Genomic DNA, 9,049 nt, shown 5'->3' on the forward strand with positions numbered 1-9,049 from the left:
TGGAAGTAGGTAGTATTTTCATCTGGTTCAGGAAATATAAATACAGTTTTTATTATTAACGTTATTTGTTCACCCTCCTTTTGGAAAGGATACTGGAAACAAGGAGAAAATGTATACTATGAATTAATAAATGGAAAAGGGGAATGATTATATATGTTAACCTTCAATATACTCCTTATCATGTACTTGAGAATGTAAATTTGATAGTAAGTAGTAGGTAGTATTATATTTACACTTAGAAACATGAAACTATTTATTGTTTTTATGTTTTGCTGGTGAGATGTCTGTCTAAAATAAAAAAAAGTATCATCATCATGTTACACAAATTATGTTATGGAGAAGTTGGCAAGAAAGATAATTTTTTTTATGTATGTATCATTTGCTTTATCGTTGCTACTTTCCACTAGCTGATAAAACTAATGCCTCCTTTTGTTAGGCAGGTGGACTTGCTTCTTAAGAAGCCAAAGGGTACACAGCAGGATTTTCTGGTGGGCAGTGAGAGGAAGTTCATGTAATGCATCTGACTGACAGTCTCTTGTTATTAAAACTAGAAAGCATGTATGTATGTACATGTAGACATGTGTTTTTATATTTAACAGTCGAAAGCATGAATGGTACAGTATGCGTCCCTGAACTATGATGACACCCTGCATTGATCTTGTCCAATCAGTGAACAAACGGTTCTGTGCACCTCAGGGCAGTTTAAGCTAACTGTGAATGGATGAGAAGCAAAATGGCTTATTAAAAGGTGCAATCTATGTTACAGGTCATTTACCATATAGAGCAGAGAAATATTTATCTCTTCAATGTTAGAATCTATCTAGAATAACCCAATTTAATTTTAACTGAATCAAGTTTAATTCAATTTCAGGAACAAACAATTGAGTTTATCCAGTGATTCTACAGTGAAGTTAATCTAAGTTCATAATGGAATCTAATTTATAAAAAAGGTTTAGGAAAAACTGGTGATTTTATCAGAACCTTTGTTTGATGCACTCCTTTGTGTCAGTAAAGCATAGGGCAACCATGAAGAAGAAACTATTTTTAAATGGGAAGATTCGTCCAACAGGTACATAGTCAGAGACAGGATGAAGCAGCAGAAGAAAAAGGCAAATCATTTATTTTCTGCAAACTTTTTACATTGGAGTAGATATACTGTAGTTAATTCAACAAAACGTGAATTGAACCAAAATGAAAATCACCCACAATAGGGTTATTTGATTAGCTGTAGTACTCTCTTTAGTGTTTTTTTTAAGTTAGATTTTAAAAACAGGTAAAGTAATTTTACATTAGTATTTTTTAGCAAACAAAATAAGCAAACACATCTATGTAATCATACATTGTATTGAAAATTAAAAGGTTAAATTCTACCATAAACACCTAGCCCCCAACATTAAAAACCAAAAGAAAGACACCGGAGTTACATTAAAATAAGCAACAAACAAAATAATTCCTGCAGAAAGATCATGATGAACTATGACGATAGAAAAGATTAAAAAAAAGAAGAAAAAAAAGGAAAAAGTAGGCTGCTTGCAGAAAATCTTTCCTTGGCATTAGAGTCTTGTCCCATAAGACGTTGTGATTCACGCCCCCTACTGGTCTGGTGCACATTGGTTTGTGTAACAGGTTTGCACCTTTTTGATTTTTTTAAACTTACCGCAGATTTTGGCATTTACAGAGATTTCTTTTGCAGTTCGAGTTTATTTTACAATATTATACTTTTTTTTTTTTTTTTTTTTTTTTTTTTTTTTACAGAATTTTCCAATAAATTAGTTTTCTTACTGTGTTTTCAAGTTTGCATGCCTCTGTTTCATTTTCTGTGCCTTTACATTTATGGAACTGAGCATCTCTTACCTCCAGAGCATGCAAAAATTCTCCATTTCCAGCATTATAAGACAAAACCTTGAAACGTCACAAATCTTATAGAGTCTAAATATTGCATGGCCTGCCTTATTTTTCTTAAACTGCCAAAAACTGACCAATAATTTAGGATCTCAGAACTTAATAAATTATCACAAAACCCTGTGTGTTTCTGTTTCTAAAGATGTTTTGATAGTACTAGTATGGTATAGTCATATTCACTTCTGTTTTCATGAATTCTCTCTAGAAACAGCAGAAAGTAAAACAGTACCATTAACAGTGAATTAGAGCCTGCTTCTGTAGGTTCTTCACTTCAGACAGCCTAGGGTGTGATGCTTTATAAAAAAAACACAAACTGCCAGTAGAGCTGAAGCCACAGTGAGCAGTCCCAGTCCAATGTAAAAAATTATTCTTCTTCGCTTCACTGCTTCTGGTCGCTGTGTCGGACCTATCTGCTCCCTTGTGGCTGTAGAGAACAACAATATGTCATGCACGTCAGTAAAAATTGGGGAAAAAATTATCATTGATCTAATTGTTCTTTGGTGTTAAAAGTCTAAAAGAAAAAAAAAAAAAAGCTAAAGCTTAAAAAAAAAGTTAAAAGTCAAGACAAGAGCACAGGATGTACACCGCTGCAGTGGTTCTGTTTTTATCTGTTTTTATCTATATTTACTTTAATCAGACTTGACAGTTTTACCATATCTTGGATCATTGACATTGTCTCTCTCTCTGTCTGTTATCAGGTTGTTAGAAAAAATCTAGAACCATGAAAAGGTCTAAGTTAATCCAAGGAACTCTACAGGGGAGAGACAATAATGTGCTACTCTAAATAATCATATTACCAGACTTTACAAAACCTCTTCAACAGGATGCAAAACAATATTGGCCATTAGATATGGTTAGCAAAATTCCCACCATGCCTTGTTATATTACAGTGTCTGTTTCCGTTTTTTTAGATGTTTTGGTAATATATCAGAAACTTGTTTTATGTGAGCAAATACTTACAATTGATATCTAATGTAAACCATTGAAGCCTCCTTCCATATCCAGAGGCCATTCTGCAGAGGTACACCGCCGAGTCTTCAGTCCTGACTTGAACCAGGTGCAGCCTGACCAATCCTGCTTTCAGTGCCACTATATCACACTGAACCCGACCAGCAAACTGCTCATGTTGGGCTTCAATGACGCTGTTGTCCAGATGATAAAAAACGTTCAGCTCAGGTAACTGAACACAGTGGATCTTAAGGGAAGAGACGTTAATGATGGTTTGAAATGCAAAGTGCCACTCTATTGTGACATTATCACTTTTCTCTGCCTGGTAAAACAGACCACTGTCTTGGTTTGGAAACTTTCCTGGAAGCAGGGAAAGAAAAAATGATTTAAGTTTTGTGAAATATATAAATAGGTGTACATATACAAGAAAACACAAATCTCAGTGCAGTTATTTATGTCATAACATTTTTTAGGAGCAAAGAAAATAATCATTGTTGCACACAATGCAAAAACTTAATCAACAACCAAAAGGAATAAAAAGCAACTCACTACAAGTCTTCGTTTTTTTTAACCAGAAATAGATGACTGGCCAACAACTGGTCTAATGATATTTAAGAATACTTTCTACATTTAATCAAGGAAAAATGCAAAAACTTTTTAATACAACAGATCAATGATCTGAGCTACTGATTAACAAGGACTTTTAAAACAGGTTACAGTGTGGATTGAAACTGAAAGTATGAGTCATTACTGCACTTTAACTCAAATCTTAGTCATGCTTGCGTAGCTGATTGTAAGGGAACAAGCTAATCATTAAAAACCCAAGCAGATGGGTAAAACAAACTAATATTATCCTGACAGTCCATCATGCCCCCATTCATATAAATACAGTTAATTTGTCTTTCCTGCAGCACAGTTGCTTAAGACAAAGCCCATTGGATTTAGACTTAGACTTTAAACTTTACACTTTATTGTCATTTTGTTTACTCAGAATGCAGCATTTTGCGAAATTTTGTTTAGTACAGCTCTCATCACATTTCCATTTCTTAAAGTGCAGCAGTGATCCAAATGTAAACAGTTTGCATTATTGTTTAAATTCCAAAAAAATGCAATTAGCTATTTTGTTGGTTAACACAGCTGTGTCAGATTATTTTCATTATCTATTTCCATATGTACACTGTTATTTTAACACATTCACTCACCTGAGACTATTGGGATCAAGATGAGCAGCAGGTTCCTGTAGATCATTTTCTTCCAGGGAGAAAAAAAAAAAGAAGACCACAAATTACGTTTGTGAGTTAATGAAAATGTAAACTATTGCAGGTCCAGCGCTATAATGAGATGCATGTGTCTGACTATTTTAAAAAAATAAGCCTGGGACAAACAGTTATCTGCTAGCAGTCAACCATCTGACTGCAGCCTGAGAAATCCACCAGACTGATTGTTTTCTCAAAGATACACAAAGTCATTGCCCCTATTTCCTGATATCTATTTAGTCAAGGTGCTGTGTCATGTTAGTCATGTTGAACACTCTTGAATCACTACCTTTTCAAAAAGTCTGCCTATTTTCTAATATTGCAAGATAAACCCTCACTTTGTTTCAGCCTGTTCTACAGATTGCTGTAATTCTGCTCTCACCCTTTTACTGCTGCAGTAATGCCAATGATTGTACTTAAAGTAAATATTTTTTTTTCAGGAAAGTTTCTGCTTGGGGAGTTTAAAGATAACTTAAAAAACACCACCCCCTTTTACATGTATTTACACTAAAGTTATGACAACATTGGCAATAAACACAGCTTGTCTCCTAGGAAACAAAATAATCATTGATTCATTGTATTTATCATAAAATTGGACAGAAAATCCATTTTTATTATAAATATAAAAAAGAGATCAATAACATATACATGAAATAATAAAGTTGTTAAGCTTTTAATAACTTTTGAAAACATATATCCAAATAAACTGTTTCCATAGGAACAGTGATGAGTAAAGTAAATACACAGAAAGGTAGGACAGAATACCAGGAAATGAACATGAAAGGTTCAACCTAATGCCAGCACATGATGACCAAGTTGCTAGAGGAAAACATCTGTTGTCTAATAGAATTCAGGTTTGATTTATGCATTTTCGAAATCCACAGACAGACACACACGTTGTGTTCCACTATCCTTATGAGGACTTTCCATTGACTCTTAATTCCTTTCTCACACACTTCTATGGCCTTACCAAACCCACGCTCAGAAATAATTAGGGGGATATGACTACAAAGAATGACCCTCAGGGATCCAACTAAACATACATTTCGGACAAACAATGTTTTTTTCTCAATATGTGTACTAGTGCGTTCTCATGTGCTCGTGTACTCGTGAAACTTCATCAGCCTCAGCTCTAGTATTGTTCCAGTTCACAAGAACGCTGGTCCCTGTCACTATTCATTCTGCTTATGCAGCTCATTTCCCATTGCGCATCCAGATATATATCTGGGTCGGCCTCAATTTTATTTTGTTAAAATGACGATTTCCCTCCCCCAAAACAGTAAACGTACTAAAATATATGTGTTAAAGGTTAATAATGCATTTCCTGAGAAAATAAATGCCTTAAAATCCTTTCTGTTTTATCACTCGTCTCTTCCCGACCTGCACCGGAAATGGGATCCTACGCTACTTCTGGTGGCTAACTTTTTCGGCTTTAGATTGAAACATAAATCTAGACTTTTTGAGTTTTATGTTTTCGATTCGTTTTAACCTTATGCTATATAGTGCGTAATCTAAAGAAAGAAACAACTAAAATGCAGATAAACATGTTTTATTCATATTTTGCCAGACTGCTCTGAGCATGTCTGATGATGGCGTCAGAGAAGCAGTTTAAAAAAGAAAATGTAAAAAGCATAAATATTGTCTCACAAAAGTCATAAAACATTTTTTAAACAGACGTGTATTAGTATTCTTTAGTGAGTTAAGGAGAGAAATAAGTAGTTTTAGTACCATAATTACATTATTTACGGAGACCTGGATGTATATCTGTTCATGCATGCGCAGAACGGATTGTGCTTCGGATACAGACCGGGTAGTGACAGTCCCAAGATGTTGTTCACGCCCCTCCCTATTTACCAAGTATACGTCGGAGCAGAGTCATCTGTTCTTGAGATTGACAGCTGTCCCAGCATGCACTGCGGCAGCAGCAGCTTTCAATGCAGCACTCACAGAGCTTTGAATATTAAGTTAAAAGTTCTCTTTTCGGTTGCCGTTGTCCTATAAATGTACGCTTTATTTTTAGTTTCATTTGAGAACATTATACTGTTAAGCGTCACTATATGGCCCATTCGCTGATTTAGTTTGTAACAAAAAAAAAGGTTCAGATGTTGAGGGGACCGTGGCAACGACACAACAACAGGCAACAATTGACTTGTAAGGAACATTATCTGTGTGGGCCCCATATGAAGTACAGCACCCCATATCTAGACACAATAATAACAGGAGGTGAAATGCGGCAAGGACACGAGTCCGTACTCACATTTTTGTGAATTGAGAAATAGTAAATGATTTTTGACTTTTATTGATTTTTTTCGAAAATTAACACATCAGACACCAAATGCGAGTGAATTTTCCATTCTGAGTGAATTTCAGAGGGCTAGCTGCCACATGGTGAGTTAATGTTTTTTAGTCATCCTTTTGGTGGCTGTTTCTTCATGTTCCTCTGCTGTCACCTCATATAACACACTTGTTTACACATTTACACATGTTTAGTGTAAAGTGGTGTATGGAGATGGTGGTGTTGTAAGAAACTGGCTGCACTATGATTACAAGGCTTTTCCGTTCATGCTAATAATCTGTTCCGTGTGTTGCCAGTATAATAATAATTGAACTTTATTGATCTGACACTGGAGAAATTCACCTGTGCATTTTAACCCATCCCTTTGGGAACAATGGGCTGCCAATGTGCAGCGATAAGGAGCAATGTGGGGTTAAGGGTCTTACTCAGGGAGCAAGAGTGGCACTCATTGGGAAAGGGTTTTTGAACTCAGAACCTCTGGAACCTCTATGACAAAGATAAGAACAGAAAAACATTTTTTCACATACGTGAACACGAACAAACTAAATGCCAAATGGTCTGTGTCAGTGTGCTCTGTCAAAAAAAGCAGATTCTCATGGCAAACAAACATTTCACAAAACATAACAATTATGCACATGGCTTGTATGTATTTTAAATCACATTGCCACAGAAAACTATTCATGCCCTTCCAATTTTTCCCCCCATATTTTTCACCTTAAAATCCAAAACTTTAATTAGTTTTATGGGCATTTTATTGCTAGAAAGAAAAAAGAAAAAGGCACATCATTTGATTGTTGTAGAAAAATAAAACTGGAATAAATTGAATGCATTTAAACTAATCTCTTTGTTTACTGTGTTTAAAACAAAATAGGGGTGGATTTAGGGAATTTGGGGCCCTAAGGAAAGACAGGCATGGCTGCAAACCAAGGACAGCAAATACAAATGCTGCACCTACATATCAAAACTGAAAGAACTCCAGTGATAGCATGTGTTAAAAACGTGCTGAATCTTGTTTTTTTTTTTTTGCTGATATTATAGCCCTACAGGGGGAATAATCCCTAGTCAAACCTGTTTCTACCTGCGAGGTAAAAACACAGCTGATAAGAATTCAGACTGTAAAGAGTATAGATACAGGCCTTGACCTGTGCTTTATTACACAACCTATGCTTGTTTGTTGATTGATTTCATGTTCATTGATACCGTTTGACTGAATATCAAAGCTTTGTGTTCCATTCTTGAAAAGCACATAGTAATCAAATTCCTCACCTGTGAAACAAAATAAACTCTTGATGAATATTTCCATGTAAATTGATAAGGTTTTCCTAACAGATAATTCCAGAAGACACTTTTTCCATAGGCACAATTACATGTTTTTTTTTTTTTTTTATTAAAAAATGCTGTTTAACTTTGAAAAGGAATGAGAGTAAATTAGTGGTATATGTTTTATTTCATATTCTTAATTACAATTTACAGCAGGCGCCTTTTATACACGTTTACGACTAAAAAATCATTGACTTCATGATTGTTGATATTTATATTTCACAGCTTCTTTGTTTAAACTATTCCACACACCTATTTTTTTTTTTTTATTTCAAAATACAGAGCTTGAACTGATGATCAGGGCTGCTGAACAGATAGCAAGTAAATAATATTTTCATTACTTCTGCTAAGGTTGTGGAAGATTTGCGGTAAAAAGACAAAGAGTCAAAGATATAAGCAAAAAGATGGCAAGAATTGCATGACATGCATTTTTAGATTGTGACAGCAAAAAGACATTTTGTAGAAACTGAAAACCAACTTTGACATCACTTTTTAATATTATTGTTATGAGCAGAAAATACCTAACAGTTTTTGAAAACAAAAGAAAGTAAACTAGAATTGATAAGAAGGCTCACTTTTTTGTCTTCAACAGATGCCAACAATTTTTCCCCTTGAATATTTTTTGTGAGGTGTAGAACATCTTATAAAAAGTATTTTCATTAATGTTGACCATAATTTTAGACCTTTTACCAATAAATCCCAGTAATACTTAGAGGCTCATAAGTCATCAGCTTATTTCTATTTAAACCAAAACTAATTGAATTCGTTTAGATATTACAGCTGACATTTATTTTTTCACTACTATTACTTCTTGTAAATGTAGTTTCTTCAAGTATCTGTTATAAGAATATTATTTTGTTAAACTATGCTTGAGTGTTACAAGGTTAAACGAAAACACAGCAGAGAACCACAAAGGACTGTTTTCAGCACAGCAATATTGTTTGGAGAAGATAACGATATAAAATTTTGTTGGTTATCTGCCCTCAGTGAAGGAAAGTTTTTTTGGGAAAAAAAGTCATAATGGGGATTAAAATGTAACAAAAAAAAAAAAAAAAAAAGCAAAAGGATAACAAAAAAGAAACAGAGACCATATCAGAGTTTAATCTTGTATTTTCTCTAGACTGAAAAGTTGAATGTAAGGCTGTCATGAAACACCATCAAAGAGCTGCAATAAATAGTCTTTTCTGTTAAAATAAGAGCAGCAATCTTCAACCACAACAGGAACAAAGGTTCTAATTGATAACAAAGTGTTGAAATACAGTGTGTTGTTTCATAAGTTAAAGATTGTATCTTTTCTTTCATGATTTTTTTCAAACATTTTATCATC

The sequence above is a fragment of the Cyprinodon tularosa genome, unplaced genomic scaffold (assembly GCF_016077235.1).
Source record: "Cyprinodon tularosa strain WSP-4 unplaced genomic scaffold, ASM1607723v1 ctg419, whole genome shotgun sequence".
NCBI lineage: Eukaryota > Metazoa > Chordata > Actinopteri > Cyprinodontiformes > Cyprinodontidae > Cyprinodon > Cyprinodon tularosa.